The sequence below is a fragment of the Vidua macroura genome, chromosome 3 (assembly GCF_024509145.1).
Source record: "Vidua macroura isolate BioBank_ID:100142 chromosome 3, ASM2450914v1, whole genome shotgun sequence".
NCBI lineage: Eukaryota > Metazoa > Chordata > Aves > Passeriformes > Viduidae > Vidua > Vidua macroura.
In genome coordinates, this window is record NC_071573.1 from 29,792,293 (window position 1) to 29,811,734 (window position 19,442).

Genomic DNA, 19,442 nt, shown 5'->3' on the forward strand with positions numbered 1-19,442 from the left:
CGCTGTCGTCTTGACTGACGAGCGCTGCAGCCAATAGTTACCAAAGCAGACGAGGGAGACCCAATCAGAGAAAAGCTTTTCGGCGGGGCCTGCGTGTGAGCGGCGAACGCATCTACCAATGACAGCGAGGAAGGGCTGTGCCGACGGGGCCGGCGGCCAATGGTCGGCGGGCCGGGGCGGGCGGGGTGAGCCTGGCCCCGCCCGGCTCTCCCGAGCGCGGTGACGCGGGCGGGGGGGGGACGGCGGCTCCAACATGTCCGCGCTGCTGGCGGCGCTCCGAGTGCGCGACCGGGCGGCGGCGGCGGCCGGCGGCGGCCAGCGCGGGGCGGCGCGCACCTGAGCGCGAGCCAGCACCGCCCGCACCCGCGCCGGGCCCCGCAGCGCCGCCGGGCGCCGGGGGACGCGGGGCGCACAGGTAGAGAGAGCGGCCGGGGCAGAGCGGGGGAAGGGGCTTAGCGGGCGGGCCGGGGCTAGGGCCGGGGCTGCGGCGCCGGGGGGGGGCAGCGAACATCGCGTGCGGTGGGTGCGCCCCCGGGGAGCGAGCGGGCGCCGCGAGGCCCGGCCGCCGCCTTCCTCCCGCCGCGGGAGAAGAGAGGGCCGGGGCCGCGCTGACACGGCCCAGGCCCCGCACGGCCCTGCGGCTGGGGAGCCGGCGGGCTCGGCCTCGTGTGGGTGGCACCGAGGAAGGCGCCGGAGGTGTCCGGCGTGTGCCGGCGGCTGCGGCCGGAGCCGGGCCGGGGGGCGGCCGGCGGGCTCGCGCACGTGCATTGGCCGGGCCCTGGGGAGTGTCGGGCCGGGCCCGTGTTACCGACGGGCTGGGCGGGTGGGGGACGGTGGCGAGCGGCGGGCACGGCCCCGGTGTCCGGGGAGAAGGTGCCGCGAGGCCTGGGTGCTTGTGACGAGCTGGGGATGAAATCACAGGCAGATGGGCAGTGCCTGGGAGCCTTTAGGCGAAAGGAGTTGAAAGCAGTTCTTACTTGTAGTTTGGAGCTTGCTGGCTCTGCGAACCCAGTGGATATACTTTTGTTATAATTTACAATAATACCTCTCCCGGAAGGAGGGCATCATTTTGATGAATTCAGTTGGAGGCAGCTAGAAAAATATGTACCTGTCTCGTTTTGTGTGCTGCGGTAGGTTGAGAGATGTGTTTATACCGTGGGGATGCAGGTGGTGGGTGAAACCACACCTGTTTTGGAGTAGTGGTACAGGAAGGCCTGTGAATTTAGGAGTAATCGGTAAACAGACTTCTGTGTGTTTTGAGAAATAAGGTGGTAAGTTGGCAGGCGTCTAAAGGCTATGGAGGAGGGAGGCTTTGGGTGGTAGGGAAGCTTGTGTACAAGTTACAGGTACAGTGGTAACAGGTTGCTACAAGGTTCTGAACTTGTTTTGTTTCGTGGCCAGTGTGGTTAGACTTAATGTGCGAGACCTTCGTGTGTAATATGAGCTGGTATGTGGACAGCAAGTCATGCGTGTTCCTACTGCCGTGCTTTGATTTGTTTGCTGCTCACACTGGGAGCTGAGAGAGATGCTTGGCTGTCACCAGCTCGGTGAGCTCGCTCTCTGGTGTGTGGACATGGGCTAGAGTAGCAAGCAACGTGGTCTGTGTCCTGGAAACCTGAGAGGAGCTGTGAGTTGATGTTTCACCTGTAATGAAATGGAAAGGCTGGATATTTGTTGTTTGGTTCGTGGAATACAAATGGGAAAACATGTAGCAAATGCCAGGTGTTGGGATCATGATAGTACTTTTTGGAGAAAAGTCAGCATGTGTGCCGGGGAGCTGTTGAACTGTAGTTATATGTTTTTGACAGGTATCAGGCACTCTAAATTTCTGTCTGTTAGATCATCAACACTGTCTTCTTGTTGGTAAATTTTCAAGGATGACTGTGGACTATAGGAAAGTGAAGGGGCTTGAGGCATATTTGGGTATGATTGAAAATGGGGGGAAGGATGAATTTGTACCCAGGGTGAAGATTATGTTAGGATATGTATACATGTGTGTATCAGGGGAATGGTATTTGTGCAAAAGGGAAACTGGAGTTTTCGTACTGCTGAGTTGGTTAGTCTGTGTATAGAGAGAGGAGGCAGGCGTTTTTGGCTGAGGCTGTGAAAAGTTGAAATGGTGTGGGGGAGGGATGATGAACTGGCTCCAGGGTCCTGTACAGGTTGGAGGCTGTGGGGATTCTTTGCTGCTCATAGTATGGAGACAAGTCTTTTATAGTTGTGACACCTGGTGAAAATGAAAAAAGTGAATAAAGATGATGAGGCAGTTGAGTACTGTTATGAATATTACTGGATTAAAGGAGGTTACAGGTCAGTCAAGGGGTTTCTGGTAAAGTGCTTTTTTTTGTTTGTTTATTTTGTTCTGTTTGTTTCACTGGATAAATTGACCATTAACTTTAAAGGTTAACTTTTGCTGAAACTAGCACTCATCATGGTGTTGACAGATCAGCAGCTAACTAAAAGCATTTAATGTGGTGTAGAAAAGCTCGTGTGTGTGTGTGTGTGTGTGTGTGTGTGTGTGTGTGTGGGCTTGGGCTCCAGTACATCCATTATGTGTATTTATTACATGCATTTTCTATACCGTAACACTTAACTGAGTTTGCATATCCAGAGTATATGAAGTGTTCTGTACTGGACTTGTGTTTGAGAGAGTGCATCAACACTTGAGGGTCAGAAGTTTGTGAAGAGATGATCCATTTAGAATGGAAGGCTGCTTGGATCAGTTGGAAATGAGGACTAATTACGTTTGTATTCCATGTTCTAAAGTTTGGGATAGTATGTTCTAGTTATTTGTGTAGTCCCTTACCTGTTCTGCAGATATTTAGAGGAGGCTGTTACATAGGGCAGTGATTTAATTAAGGCACACAACATCAGGATGAGGGAAACGTAATTAATGTAGTATGGAGAGGGCTGCATAGAGGGTGCTGAGAACCCATTTTTCTTTTGTAGTGGTAGCCATGAGGTGATCAGGTAGTGATGTAAGGAACAAGAGAAAGAAATGAGTAGTCTTGTAGTTATCCTGGACAATCCAGTTCTCTTCTTGTCTGGGGTGCATTGCTCTTTTAAGCTTTTCCAATGATAGTCACTAATGTGTGCTTCTGATTTAGTAAACTTGTCTCGAGAAATAAAAACCTATTACAATTGAAATTCAAGCCTGTGAAATGTGTGTGTTGAACAATCATTTCACATGCTCACTGTCAAAAACTACTGCTCTCAGGGGTCCAGTGGAGAGCAGAGAGTATTTCTGACATGAATCTGTTGCTTCCATATTACAAAAGGGAAAAGCACTAAAATCTGCTCTTAGTAGTGGATGTTAAAATCTGTGTTTATGAAGTACTTGTATTACTCTTTGGAGCAGGCCTTATTTAGACTGCATCAAGGGATGGGGTTGTGCATGGTACAGTATTGAATGTCCTCCTCGAATGGAGCAGACTGCAGCACACCTTGCTGAATGCTGCTGCTACAGTGTTCAACGGGGCAGGGGTGGGCTTGGTTTGTCAGTGTGATTTCTGTTGCTTGATTTGGTCTTAGGTTGTTTTTTGTGATTTTTTTTTTTTTTTTTTTTTTTTTTTTTTGTTGGTGGTTTTTTCTTTTTGGTTTCTTTAAAAAAAAAAACACTGAAAATGAAAATTGATCATTTGGTAGTGCCTTGCATGATCAGTCCAGTAGGAATGCTTAAATCTGCCATATAGGTTTACTGCTGTAGCTTGGGAAGTGGGAAATGGCTGTTCTTTTCCAGTCAGCACTGGAAGATAATTAGCTAACCATTGGGTTTTACAAGCATGGTCTCTTCCAAGTGAATGGGAAAGCCTTGGTGACAGAATCCAAGCTCCAGACTCCATGTTTCAACTGTGGAGAGTGATCACTGTAACAGGCTATGCATATCTTTGTATCCATGGTTGTTGTTTTTTGGTTTTTTTTTTCCCCTAGTATTTTTTTCCTTTCCTAGTATTGGTTCTTTCTGCCCACCACCTTAATCAAATATGCTCTATTTTGTTTGGGGCTTGTTTTTTTAGTTCTTGTCACTTGTCCACTGATCTCTCTGAATTCAGTGCTGCACTTCCCTGCTCTGTGGAAAAGAAGCATTCTTCAGATATTGGGCCTTTTAGCAACTGGAGTGATTCAATCTGAGTATTGTTCTTCTCAGTAAATTGGAGGAGAGCAGTGATAATTTCTTTGGAAAATAGTTGAAAACAAAACTTTTGCTGTCTTGGTTCTTTTCTTATGTGTTACTTTTTTAATTCTGTGCTTCAGTTTATGCTTGGTGGTCTTCATGATTTGGCTTATAGCTGTACAGCGTGTGAATTGTAACTTCTTCTTTCTCACTGTCTGTTAGCGGTGTGAATACAGCATAAATGTTTTATGCATCTTAGAGGAGTCAGGTTTAGCCCCAACCTCCAGCATCTCAGGTATACGTAAAATGTTCAGGGAATTTAATGTCAAAATCTAGACCAGTAATTGCAGCTTCTTAATAAAAAAAAAAAAAAAGCCACCCAAATAGAATGACTTCTTACTAGAGAAGCTGAGAAAGGAGAAATTGAAAGATGATCCCTGATGTAAGAACAAGGATGCAGAGTTTCCAGAAAGATTATCAGTACTGCTTTTACTTAACAGACAACTTTGCAAACTCCTTAGCTGTTTGCATGATGTTTTTCAGCCTTAGCCAGATGTCTAGTGTGGGAAACTTTATTCAAACTGCTTATAATTTGCTCAAGCCTTGTACAAATTTATATTTGTATCATATGATAAAGTCAGATAAATATTTGGAAGAATTTGAGTGTCACTCCAGACGAAAACTGGTCTGAAAATCTTCATGAAGATGGTAAGAAATTACTGAGCTGGGTAGCTCATCTCTAGTTTCTAGAGATGAGCGGTTCAGCTCATCTCAGTTTCTTGAGACATTATTGGCATGTTGAAACATAAGGGTTGCCAGTGAGTGTAGGTTAAATTAGTCTTCTGGCTCTTGGAAAACCCTGTGTTGGGAGGGAAAGCACAAAGATGTTTTAATGTAGAGAATGATGACAGAAGGGAAAATTCAGTGTCTCAGCAGACAGCAGCCTTTCTTATAATTTTGAAGGAAATTACTCAGGCCCAGGTATTTTTGTTCTGCTATGAAAATGTTATCCACAATTCTTTTTTTCCCTGTGCACCATTAGTTTCTCATTAACATTACCTCAGTGTGTCATTTTATGATGTCACTATGTTACTATCTCCTGGGGTAGATTCTATTCATCTTCGATGGGAAATAACTTTATTAATTGAATTTTCTTTCAAACAAATAGTACAACTAGGTGCTTAAGTCTGTTTTCACAAGAGTTAACGTGAAACAGACCAGAAAAACATCACTTAAGGATGTTTCAGGCTGGGCTGCTGGAGAATATAAAATGGCTTTTTAGTGAGTATGGTAATGACATGTCAAGAACTACAAACTTCCAGTTAAATCACAAAGGAAAGTGTCATTAGTTCTTTCAGTTTTCATGGGATTAGCATGTTAACAGAAAATGTCATCTTCAGTAATCCTACTTTTGTGTCTGCACCCCAGTATAGGAACTTGACCTTTACTGAATGTAGAGCAAACATGGCTCTGCATTGTTAGCCTGTTGAGCAGAGGAGGTAGCACATTATTGTAAGTTTGTCATGCAGTACTGCTTTGGTCTGTTCTCAGCACCTTGTTGGTCCTGCTAAAGGCAGGTATATGTTTAAAACTCATTATCTTCTATTTAAAATTTTATAGAAAAATAAAAATTGGTAACAGGAGAGAACATCTCAGTGATGGAAGTATTTGTAAAGAACTGATGTTTTGATTCAAGTGGAACAATGAACATTATGTTGGTCAGCTTATTCAAAAAGAAAAATAAAACAGTTCTGGGTGGCTTTGTTGGTTAAGCTGATGTGCAAGTCATAAAAAGCATTATTGAGTACGTGCTGCTTTTCCTTTCCTATCACCACCTCCAGTGGAGCCATTGATTGAGTTGTTTTTCCAATGTTATTTGAAAAGTTTTGTAAAACAGTAATTGTAAGTGATGCGTGAAATATGTAGATCTTTGGTGGGCTATCTTTTTCTTTATTCAGAAAACTTTTCTAGAGTATCCCACTAGCTTTTGAAACTCCTAACCTGTAAAGGGGTAGAAACAACAGTGGATGAGTGGTGATACACTGCTGCTATCATTACTCCAGAAAAAGGAGCATCCTGTGCGGGCTTCCTTTCTAGGGTTTTTAAGGTACGTGTTGGCAGCTTAAGTCTGTGGGTTTACTTCCTGCTGCTTGAGGTTCTCATAAATGAATGGACAGTACCTGCCACACTGATAATATTTACATTAGCAAGCAGTATGCTGCAGTTGAAGGAGGTTGTAGAGTGAAGCTGTAAGTTAGACAGACTCTGTGTCCCCAGTGTGTGTACTTCGTGGGATTTATTTTAGACTAATTGTAGTCTGGTTCTGTGGACTGAGTATGTTCCAAGCTTTCCCAGAGTTTTGATGTAGGTCAGTCTTGGAGATGTTTAGATCATTTGTTCAGAAACTTCTATGAGATGTGAACTAAAATACAGGAAGTGGGTGACAGATTTACTTCAAAATGCATGCTCCTAATTCAAACGGACGTGCCAGTACAGCTGTGCCCATTAAAAGGCACGTTAGAGCACTGCAGAGGGTGCTGAGCTATGCAGGGGACTGGGTTCTACCCTCTACTGCTTCCTAAGTGTTGCCAGGCCTGCAGAAATTGTCCTGCTGCTCTCTAAGGATTGCTGGTTTATCATGACTGGTAACTAAATATCTGTTCCCAAATTTTTGTCCCTAGTTTTGAAATTTTGTGTGAAAATGACTGGTGTTAAAACTACAACAAATTCTGGAGAGTAGATCTTTCGTGGTTTTACTTCAGTTAATCAAGAATGAAACTATCTATGTGAGCAGCAAGTTATGAAGCCTGACTTCCTGTGGCTTTGTGTCTTGTGGTTGGGCATAGGGTACTGTGAGTTCTGTAAGTATTCTCATTTGTTTGAGGCAAGATCTGTCCTGTATGGGATGATGGTTTTGGTAACACAGCTGAGCTTCTGCTGCACTTGTCCTCAAGGGGCACTGGTTTGGATGTCTCTCCTTGATGTGACTGTTTATTTCCACAAAACTCGTAGGACCTGATTATTTCTGAAATGTTTACCCTTGTGTAAACTTTTGAGTTGTGTTTCAGTGAAACTGTGGGGATACAGACAACACGCACTGTAACTTGGCTTGCTGGGGTTTTATTTTATTTTCCACTAATGTTATGTCTTGTTTTACTGTTTGTGTGTGTGGTTGGTTGTCTGTTTTTTGGGTTTTTTTTTTGTTTTAAATAATTACCACTGTTTGAAGTTTCTTCCAAAATAATTAAAAGTGTATTCTCCTCAACATTTCAGGGAACATATCTAGAAATAGGAAATTGTGTTCTTCATGGCAACTTTTTAAGGGATGCTGGAAGTCTTTTCTTTGTAAGTTAGATGAAATTCTGAATAGTATTCAACATGCTTGTTAAACCACATCCAAATAAACATTGACAGGTGTAAAGTTGCCTTTGTATATTGCAGCTGTATATATTGTACCTCATACAGTAGTTTTGGACCAGGATTCTAGGAGAGAAGTGAATGAGGGTTTTCACATTGCATAAGTCTCTGGAGTACAGCTAGAATGGATTTAGACGGTGGAGGATTAGCAGTTGGAGGGGGCAGGGACTTGTGTTTGTGATTGCCCTTGTGACCTTGAAAAACTGCTGAAATTGTCATGTGCTTTGAAACTTTTCATATGAGAAGTACTGTACTGAAATGCTGTGGTACTGTGGGCTGTTCTGAGAGTTCTGTCTTCAGTGCATAAAACTGAAGAAATTGTTCCTTTTGCATCTGTTGAAGTGGTCTATACTCAAAGCACTGCTTTCAGAGAGTTGTAAAGGTATGAAAGGTGAATATAGCGCAGATGTTACTCAGGTTTTTTCTGTCCTTTCTTCTCCTGCTCTCTTTACCTAGTATAGTAGTAAAATATGTCTGTACTACTTGTTCTGTTCCCAACAGGAAAACCTTATCCTGGTCAAAAGGTACTCTGCATACCAGCTTGTGCATAAGACTTCTCTTCAAATATGGTACTAGTTGCAGGCACTGGTTTCTGGTGTCTGACATGAAGCTTAGTTCTCTGGAACGTTTGATAAAAATTGCTTATATCTGGCTTTTTACTAAAAGAGTAGTTTGTTTGTTTTTTTTTTTTTTTTTTGAGTGTTCTTGTTCAAAGGAAACATGAAGTTCTTTTTTTATTTCAGCTGTTGTAGAACTTGAATTCAGACCTAGCAGGGGTAGTCCATTGACTCCCCCAGGTAGTGTTCAGTCCCTCAACTTGGAAAGTAAAGCAGCTCCATCTAGCTCAAGAGACCCCCAGTGCACAGTACAGCTGTTAAGGCTCACAAATGCCTCACTTTGGGTGTTGTCAGTAAGAACTGAAGTGGCGCCTCTAAGGAGGTTATTAACAATGTTTAATTACAGGTGTGATTTACACTCAGTGAGTGTTATTCAGTAATTGAGGGACTACTGCCTATACATGTATCCAATGGACTCCTCAGATGGGATGTTTATCCTTTTGCTAGCTTGTATGTTTTCTGTGCCTTTATCACTTTTCCAGGAGACATATTACAGCAAGAGCTTTTTTGTTTTACTTTTCCTTTTCTCTGAGATAATGTCTTTCCTGTTCTTCTCTTTGCTGATTGCTTATGTTGGTGGATGAATTTATTGGACTCATCCAAAGTCTAGGTTGTGTCTCATTATGTTACTCTGAGGAGTAGTTATCTAAACAAGTAGCGGGTTGTGCACAAGACTTCAAATAATAGATGTTTTATACATAAACAAGATGAAAATAATGTTGTGAAAACAATAGCTAATGCTGGGAGGAAGAGGGGAGCGAGAAACCTGTTCTGTAAATCCTCTGTAAGTGCACTGCAATTCGAACTGCTGTTCAAAAGATGACCTCCAGTTCATAAGCATCCAGTCGTTTAAAAAAAATGCATTAATAATAGGAGTTGTTTGCTTTGTGTGAGGTTTTCCAACCTTCCGTCTTTTAGATTCTGTGCATCTCTTGCAGTGTGAAGAAACTGGAAGCAGTTCAATGTGTCTATCTCTTACAAGCAATTTGTGGGATCAGGGAAAAGACAAGAATACCACTTTTGTGGATGATTACATTGGAAAGAGATGTTTCGCAGTGTTTGCTAGAGTCAAATAGCTGTGCAGTCTCCTCTGCAGTCAGGCCTTAAGAGCTCATCTGTTTTCCATAAGTGGTAGAAGTGATAGTTTAACATTTTCCTGTGTTTTAAAATTGAAACAGTAATTAGGTTTGTGATGTGGAAGGAAAGGATAGTTAGGACTACTGTAGTGCCAATACAGGTGTTTCATATCTTAATTTTATATGATAGTAAACAATAAATTTATTTTACTTTTTTTTGGCCTTTGGTTTGTCTTATGCTGAACTATGTCTGTACTATTATGTCTTAGAATATTTGAGTGTGAAAATAATGGAGGTTAAGAGCTGTTGAAGATTGATGGCTAATTTGTAACTTTAAATCAAATTGGGTGACATCTCAATTTCTTAACTAGAACATACAAACACAGGGAATTCTAGGCCAAAGAACTTCTCTAAAATATTTAATGAACTGAAGTATAGTAGCTGTTGTTAAACAAAACAGCTTATTTTGTGATTTTGACTATTGTTACAGTATTATTTTAATTTAAAGAAAAAAAGGAATGCTATCAACTTAGCATATCTGAATTTTGGAGCGACTGGGATAATGTTACAAACTGTTGAAACAGTTTCTCATGATTTTTAACATGAAGTGAAACATGAAGTTCTGTACTTCTGGAGTCAGAGGGGAAGAAATACAATTCCAGTACAGTTCAGGATTCTTGAAATTAGCTTGTGTGCTGCTGTTGCCAATGGCAGGAAACAGAATTTAACATGGTTAGAAAAATGTCACTATGGAAGGTACTCTGCAATTGTACTTTATTAATTCATATTTGGAAAAAACAATTCCTTGAAAAATACCATATATTCACAGATGTATTTAAGAACCACACTATTTTCAGCCTGAAGTTTTCTGTCTTTCTGAATAGAGTGGGAATGTAGGGCTCAGTTACTGCTGTAAGTCATCTTTTTTCACTGTTCTGTTTCGTTCAGGCTTAGCAGATTCAGATGTGTTTTGTATAAGCAAAAACTCGGGGCAGCAATGTCATTAACTGAAGTAGCAAATTTTTTGGAAAGGTGTCTTAAGTTTTGTCCAGACTTGAAACCTGATTATGTTGTCAAGTTTCGCAAAGAACAGGAAGTCAATGTGGAAAACTTGTTAATAGGTCTCTCCCTATTGTCGCTTCATCCAAAGGTCTTGTTTGTTTGTTTATTGAAGTACTGATTAAAACAAGCCCTTGCATACTAAGTACATGTGACAGCTTAGATCTGTCATGAGTTTTCAGATTTGTGCTTAAAGCCTTTTTCTAAAGTCAAGTCATGGTCCTAGAACACTGTGTTGGAAACACCATCATCCTTTTCTGCTATTTATCTTCTTTTTAGTAGTCAGCATCTTAAGGTACTGCTAGTACAATAAGTGGTGAACCAGGTCTACCTGTGAGCAGCCTTTCTTCTGCACAGTTCATTTGTTCAAGTTGTTTTTTTTCCAGTCAGTGTTTATCGTCTCCTTTCCCTGAGTCGAAGTTTGATGCTGTTACTGTAACGGAGAACCTGAAATAAATGAGGAGAGAACATGAAAAGTAGTGTTCTTAGTAGGGAAGAAAACTGCAGTGCTTTCTGAAGAACTTATTGCATAAATTCACTGATAACTTCAGCTAATCCAGAGAATACTTGGGTAGGCAGAACACAGAATTCATTGAGGAGTATTCCTTCTCACTCTCGTCGTGGAGATCTGTTTTTTGTTCATTTGTCTGTACCTCATTTTAAAGATTTTTATCAGCACGTACACTGCACTGCCTTTTATTACCAAGTTCTGCTGCCTGCTACTACCTCTGCTTGCCTTTCAGCAGTATCCTGACTCTTTTTGATACTGGCATGAGTAAAACCCAACAGGTAAAAATTGACCCCTGACATTGCTGGATGAGATGGGGATTTGCTATTCTTTCTCTGTCCTTATTTTTGTTTGTGTTTGGTTTCTTTAGGCTTATTTTCTCCTGTTGAATCCACTCTTGAGGAGGACTGAGCATAATGAGAGAAGATTTAGTCTATAGTGCTTTTTCCTGAACTGTGTGTGTTACTGGGTTTATTTGCCCTGAATTGTGTAAGAAGTTCTTCAGATAGTGGGAAACTTAGTGCTTTATGGATTTAAGGTATCATGGAATTGGTAGACCTGCCTCACTGTTGCTGAAGAAGCAAAGATTCTTGTCAGGTCTTTGGATGACTGAGAAGATGTATTTTGAACTTCTTTATTCAGAGAAGGAAAGTAAGAGTGAGCTGATATGACCCCAGATTAATTTTTACATTAAGAGGGGATAAAAAGCAATAAAGCTTATTAGGTCCAACTGCCAAAAGGTAGCATCTGCAAAATTCTATAGACAGGAGAGTTCATTCTTTTGTGTTGGTTTCTAGTAATTAAATTTTATGCTACACTGGTGAGAGTGCTGGGCACTAGATACTTCAACTTCTTTGTTGCTGTTACGTTTTTGTAGCTGTTTAAAAACAGTGGGTATAGCACCTTCTTGCAAGCTGAGTCACTTACTGTACATAATAAGCTTTGGTTTTGTCTCTCATTAGGGGAAGTTCTTACCCTCTACCCAAACATGTTTTTGCTGCATGCTGCCCAGTTCATGAATATCTGGTATTCCTCTTTTTAAAGGTGAAAGGTCCTTGAAATAATTTGGGTTTTTTCATCACTTTTCAGTGTTTATACAGTACAGAAAAGAGTCTTTGCTAGGCTTTTGTGCACACTCAGGCATTTGCTTCTGGAACCCATTCATAATCCTGACTTTCATTAAGGAAGAAGTTCTTGTATAGTTACCTAAGTATGTTAGTGCTGTTGTATTTCTGCAGTTTTCTCCTTCTGACCACGTGTAGGATCCTCTTCCTTCTCATGTTGATACTTGGTTGTGCCTCATCTTGTGGTAAGAGTTGGGTATTGTGCATATGTTGGGTACATATTGCTAAAATGAGTTTTCTTCTAGTTTGTCTTCTTGAATCAGCTTGCTTCATGAGGATGTGAGAGCAACTACTGGTGCCGAAGTTGGGTTTGAAACTACCCGTGCCAGGAGGTGGGCTTACAGCAGTTATCAGTTCAACATAGCCTCACTTACTGTAAGACTGCATGCTGAGGTGTTTCAAATGAGGTTCTTGACACTGGTGGTTTTGACGCCTGATGACCTATCTTGTGAATGGAAGTTCTGTATTTACTTGGAATGTTACTGCTGATGAAGACCATAGAGAAGTCACATAACTATGACGGTGTTTGCAGTGTCACCAGTCAGGTTGCAGTCCTAAAGTAAAAGAGCATGGAATTAAATGTTGACATTGAAACATCTATTATAACTAAATTAAAAAGGTCCATTCCCTCTTTTGGATTTTCCCCAAATGCATAGCCTGCAACAGATGTTTATATGACTCCCTTCATAGTAGTCATTCCGGTTTAATTAAATACCAGCACTTGCTGACAAGAATATCTGTAGGTACATGAGAAAGCAACAGAAACCAAAACTTTGCATAGCAAAGGTCATGGTAAGGAGTTTGTCAGAATGTCTGTGAGCAAGTCAAGCTGTTTTTCTGTGCTTTTTGTCACATTTGCAGATTTCCATAGGGGTAGGAGGACTGCCTCGGCTCATCCACTGTGGTGTTTGTCACCGCTTAATGTGCAGTTAGAGTATCTTACCCACTGCCTGTTTCAAGCCTGGGTTTTGATGAACTGCAGAGGGACTGAACTATTTTGGGTGAAACATGAGTAATGTCATCACTAGTAAAGAATAGAGTTTGCAGTTGTTTGTCAGGCAGCGGCTGATTACGTGTCCAGGAGTTTCTGTATTCGTTCAGTTTTGGTGGTCTCTTGCAATAAGGTTGGGAAGAAATTCAAGCTGTCTGAAAAGATGGAAGCAATCTGAAGTCTAGAAATTCTTTACAATGTTCATAATGAAACATGTTTGAGTTTTCTTGGTCATTTGTTGTTCTTTTCCACTTCTTTCTCTTTCTCAGCCATATGTTTCTGTAATAAATTTTAGATAGTGTTACAAAGACCAAATTTTCCCTTTTATAACCTCTGCTGTTTACTGCCTTGTAGCCAGATACTTTGAAAACTAGCCAAAAAACTGAATTGCTTGATGTCTGTGTTTGATGTGTCGAGACCTGCTTTTTTTTTTTTTTTTTTAATGCACAGAGTACTTGTATTTAGGCATTTAGGCTTCGGAACATTTGAATTCTGAAAATTGTTGAAGCATAGAGATGGTTCCTGTTCACTGTTTCAGGCATCCTTTCTATGTTATATAATAAAGAAAGCATTCCGTTTCACTTAATAAAAATGTTAAATACTGCTTTATTTGGATAGCACTATCAAGAAGTAGTTTATATAAATCTATAGAAAAACATTTTTGAAAAAGATGACTATTTTCAGTCTGCTTGACTTTACTGGGGGTCAGTTGTGCTTGACTGACCTGACTGCCTTCTGTCAAATTACTAGGTCTTCAGCTGAGGATAGAATTTTAGAGAATTTTTTTTTTTTTATTTTAACCTTAGCAAGATGTTTTGATGTCCCTCAGCATACTCCTATTTACAGTCTCAATGGGAGGATGACTAGACAAATGAAAGCCGGTTGAGGAGTCATTTTAAAGGGTGGCTGGTCAATGTTTCGTACTATGTCTGAACAGCAGTTACAGCTAGAGCTCCTCAAGGGTCTACTGGCTACTAAATAAAATAGTTTTAACGTAGTCACTCTTGTTGACTATTTTTGGTATTAAGCAGTAGTTAATTAGAATATGCCTATTGAGTGGGCTTGGAATAAGAAAGGTATGCTCATTGAATAAATATTTAATCTAAGAAAGGAAAAATACTCTTTTTTAGTGTCAAAAATTAAGTTTTAGAACATTATAGTTATCAATATGTCTTGTCTCTCATTTGCCTTTGGTGTTCTGAACCTTGAGGTAAAACAAAGTGATTTGTAGAGCATTTGAAGTTACTGGGAAGGGAGGGGTAAGCAGGATGCTGGGGAGTGAAACTAAATCTCAGCTTTTCTGAAACTAGTTTCTTTTCACAAGCCTGCATAAAGAGGGAAGTGAACTGTCATCTTGGATCCTACATGTGGACAAGCTCCAGAACAGACAATACTTGAGGCAGAGTCTTGCTGCAGAAACAGTATTCTGATCTGTGAAGGTGTGGTCGGTTTAATTGTGATGGCCCTTCTCATGGGTTTGGGAGAAATGCAACTTTGTTTCTTTCTTGTAACCAAGAGAGCTTAGGTGTGTTCCTGCTTGTGTTTTTAAAGAAATCTGTAGTGGCCAGTAACAGACTTCTTTGTCACGATTTCTGTGCTTTAAGATAAGTCAGAATCTCAGCTTTTAGTCTTCCTTTGCATCCAGGATGTGGATGTATTACTGTAAACAATTGCATTAGTATGCCAGACTTCTCCATTCTCTCTGCACTTAAACATGCTTACATACACGTGATTGTATGCAGGTTCTCCTGTCACATGGTTTATGTATTCCTGGTTTGGAAATGGATTTGCTGACATGACATCTGTAAAGGTGGTATGTATTGAAAGTGGGAGTTTTTTGGGAAGTAGTGGCCATCGAATGGTTGGTATCCTAGATCACTGTATACTTTCATTAAGTGAAAAGCAGTCACTTGATGTTTGGCAGCATTGCCATAGACAAATAGGAACTTTCTGTCTAGCTTGGCCTCTTCCAGTGGTTCACAGAGTTTATTAGTTTCAGTTTAGCTGTTACTCTTAAGTGTTTGAGTTAGAGATTTTATTGAATATTGTGTTGAACTAGGAGAGAAGTTGGTCAATTCATCCATATTACTATTTTCAGACTCACGGGCTGTTTTGCATTATTCACCCCAATATACAAGGCAGAGTCTCTAAAGGGTATCTTAATCAGAAAGACAAAGATCTGGAAGAAATTCTATTTTTATACTGCATTTAAGGTAAGACTTTGGAAATTGTCCATGATCAGATGACACAAAGCATGAATACTGAGACTTGGCAAAATGATACTGTTTCAGAGTTCATGGCTTGCATATTATACTATTCCTGCAGAATAGTATAATATAGAATAATGTAGTATAATATAGAATGTTATCACTCCTTACTAACTATTAAATACTTCTGCATGTTTCTGTTGAAATGCACTAATGATCAGAGTATATCAGCTAACTGTGGCTGTGCTCCTTAACTAAAATAGTCAAGTAGGTTGCTACTTGTAGCTAATGTTTATTGCACTTCTGTCTTTTGAGTAGTATAGGTGTTGCTAATTACAAAACTGATACTCAGATGCATGATATGGAATTTTGTACTAAATTGGCAGTGTTTTAGTAACTCTTGTGTTTACTTTGTGGTCCCGTGCTGAGCATATTGTTGTAATTCTCTGTGAATGCAAAGAGTGAACACACTTTTGAGTAATATTTTAGTCACTTTCAAAATATCAGGAAATAGGGCAGGTTTGCTACATTTTGGAGGAAATGGCAGATGCATTTCTTTTAATAAAGCCATAGCTTCAAGCACCTGCACAGTTGTCAGCTTTCTGCAAGTTGGAGCACAATCAAGTAGTAGGAGCCATTAGCACTGTTCAACAGTGATGCCATTGCCTTCAGCTTACATGCACAGTTTAACAAAATATTAATCATGTTTGTTGTTTCATTCCCACAACACTCCCAGGGAAAAGTGGAGTCTATATATAAACATATATATATATATATAGTGAAGCTGATTAGAGGGCTGGAGCACGTCTCCTGTGTTGAAAAGCTGATAAAGTTGAGGTTGTTCAGGCTGAGGAGGAGAAGGCTGTGTTGAGACCTTAGAGCAGCCTTCCAGTACCTAAAGAGTGCCTACAAGAAAACTGGAATGGGACCTTTGACAAGGGTGTGCTTTAATGGGACAAGGAATCATGGCTTTAAACTGCAAGAGGGTATGTTTAGATTGAATATTAGGAAGAAATTCTTACTGTGAGGGTAGTGAGGCACTGGAATCAGTAGCCCAGAGAATTTGCACATGTCCTGTCCCTTGCAATGTCCAAGGCCAGGTTGGATGGAGCTTTGAGCAACCTGGCCCAGTAAAAGGTGTCCCTGTTTGTGGCAGGTGGGTTGGAACACGGTGATCTTTGAGGTAATTTCCAACCCAAACCACTCTTTGAAGATTTGAGAAGCACATAGCTATTGCTTTACAGAGCAGGTATTTGCATAGAAGAAAGAATACAAGGCCATGGTCTCAAGTCATAGAAGTGATGTTGGAGGCACTCAGAAGGACGTGGGAGATGTTTTGGGGACTAATGTGTAAGTAGCACTTTATATAGGCAGCTGGTTGCCTAATGCCAGCTCTTCAGTTTCAGAGGCGTGGAAACCTACTGAAATTGGCACTTGGTGTGCTGCGTTCAGCATCTGTTTGAAAGCTCAGATCAGCAGTCTTCTATTCACATACCTATTTCTGATTTTTTGTGGCGGGGGGTCTGCTTTTTATGTAGTAGGTTTTACTGAATTATTTGTGTAATCCCCAAGCTAATTGTCTGCTTTTCTTTTAAACTGCTAAATTCATCTGATTCTTTCAGTTGTCATTCTGCAAATGCCAGAATATTTAAGAGTATTCCTTTGTGTGCCATGATTATTTTATGGATTCCTAGTTTCATCCAGATAGTTTCTTACACTAATATAGAATACATACAGGTTAAGCTTTCTGGTAGTAAAGTGGTAAGACTGATATGTGAGCTTTAGAATATAGAAATAGTTTTAAAATATCTTGACAAGTTGTTGTATAAATGGGATACCAGAATATGATGTTTGCCCCCTTGCTACAATTAATGTGGGGTTTTTTTGAGTGTGTCTTTGTGCTAAGATGTTTCCATCACTATTCAGTCCAGCAAGGGCATATCTTGCAGCCAGCAGTGTACAGGAGCAGTAGTAACCTTTGGTGGAGCTGGAGATGGTGTCTTAATCTGTGTTATCCAAATTTGCCTGCAGCTGATGTCTGAAATGATGAGTAGCATAAAGTGAATGTTGAATTATTAACATGCTAACTTTCCTGGAATAATTTTGGCTGTCATGTCTGTCATCATGGCACTGACTGCCTGTCATGCCCTTAAGCACCTTCTCTAATAATTGATTTCTTGAAAATTGGCATGATCTGCTTGTATGTTACTTTTAACATTCTTACTAACAGAGTTCCCCTTTGAATTTTTGCAGGTGTAGTTCAACATGTATTGTCATACTGGTATAGTGGCAAAATTAAAACAGTTTTTACTCAATAGAGGTATCTTAAACTTCAGCATTGAAATATATATTGCAAATTGAGAGTTTAAACTATTGATTAAAAGTGAGTCCAAGTGACTTATTGTAGAACTGAAGTTGCAGAATGAATTGGACAATACTTTTGAGTTCTTAAGCTTACAAGTTGCCAAGTGGCTGCTTCTTGCCAAGTACTCTTGTGTAGATGACAAGTGAAACAGTTCAGATAGCCTCAATGCAGACACTTGAAAAAAATTCCGTGTGTCCAGGCAATGATACTGGAACCTGCTGTCAGGAAAAAAAGGTAATGAAGTTTGCTTCCCTCTGCAGTTCCTAGAGATAGTAGTTCTTTTAACTAGATTTCTTCTTAAAAAATTTCTCTAGCCTGATGCAGAAGTGGAGCATCCTGTGAAAGGAGAGTAGTGTGTTTTCTGAAATAGTCTGGACAAGTCATCTGTGTTCTGAAACATGACTTTCCATACCATATTATGGATTGAATATCATTTGACTACAGGTATATTGATTTTGTTACAGTATGGGAGTACATAATTATATATTGTATAGGATCAGCTTCTTCCCTTCCACATTGGTTATAACTGCCTTAAAAATGCTTTGAGATAGGCCTTATCTGAAATGAATCAAATCAGGCTGATTTAGGAAGGTTATAAATCTATGTTAGCAATAAGGAAATTACTTTCTAAACAAATGGACCCTCTTAAAAATGTTTCATTGCCTTTACATTTCTATGTGCTGATTCTGTTAATAGTAATACATGTTGTTACTGAAGTAACTTCGCTAGTAATTAGAAGAAGCATCTTAATCTGGAAGAGACAAAGGGAAAGAATGTTCTAAAACTGTAATTGAGATATAATAATAACTATTTTTAGTTAAAACTGTATTTTAACAATTCCTATTTGGAGCCTTCAGTTCCTGTATTACTTAAATTACTTCTTTTGAAAGATTATGTGTGTAGGCTGTGACTTGACATAACAGATGCCTGAATTCTCTCTTTCCAAGCTGCATGTTTTGCAGTAAACATTAAACTGCATATAGCATCATAACTCTTAATATTTGGCAGCTCGTACTACTGGTTTTCTTATGTTACCAATTTAAACTTGCTGGTGATTTTATTGTGGTGTTGAATGACCTTTTTTGCATTTAATTTAACTCCTGATGTATATAAATTTAGCAAGTGGTAACATGGCTAAAAAAAGCTACAAATAGATCCAAGTGTCTAAGTAGTGTGGCAGAGAATTTATGCCTTCTGTAACTGTCTGCACATCAGTAGTGGCCAAATTGTTGTTTTTTTTTTTTTTAATCTGCTGTGATGACTCAGTTTTAGTGCATTTATACCCAAAGACTTACCATTACAAGTTGAAGAGGAGCCTTATTTGAGAGAGGGGAAGTCATTGGTATTATATATAAAGAAATAAAACCCCATTCTTATTATCCCTTTTAAATTTGATACATCTTGATTTGGGTCATTGTCAAACATACCAGCATTAGCAAATTCTTGCTGTATTTTTTGTACCTGGTCCTAAATGAAGTACTGTTATTTTTATACTTTTTGTTTTTCACCCCACTTTGTGGAGTTTAAATTCTTTCCAAATTTTGGATATACTCGTGGTCACACTTAGGGTTGTGTTACATATGTAAGATAGGGAAAAATGTGATTAGTATTGTAATGGCTTCATTCCCCTAACAGACAAAATGTGATGCTGTTGTGCCTTTGAGAATCCTTTGTGGGATATTAGTCCTAAATACAGGGTCTGTGCAGAAAGACATGTGTAAACCAGGTTTAAGCTTCTTTTTTTTAGTGTCAGAAACAGTAGAAATTTAAGATACGGTATTGAGGATAAAAAACTCTTGATTAGCTTCAGTGATGGTAGCAAGACTTGATTCAAAAGCTGACCTGTTCTAAATGCACTGGTAGCCAGTAGGAGCTAGGGTAAAGTTCTCTACCCAGATAAATATTAATATTTGAAGACTCTGGCTTAAGAATCACTGAATACTGGTCACAGAGGAATTAGGGTA

At 40.0% G+C, this 19,442-nt stretch overlaps 1 protein-coding gene across 2 annotated transcripts in view; it reads left to right on the plus strand.

The window, feature by feature from the left end:
• The first annotated feature begins 350 nt into the window (after positions 1-350).
• Positions 351-19,442, plus strand: part of PPM1B (protein phosphatase, Mg2+/Mn2+ dependent 1B) — a 57,203-nt gene continuing 38,111 nt past the window's right edge. For both annotated transcript variants that reach the window (XM_053973351.1, XM_053973350.1), the window contains exon 1: positions 351-415. The gene's annotated coding sequence lies outside the window, so the exon portion shown is untranslated. The remainder of the gene's footprint in view (positions 416-19,442) is intronic.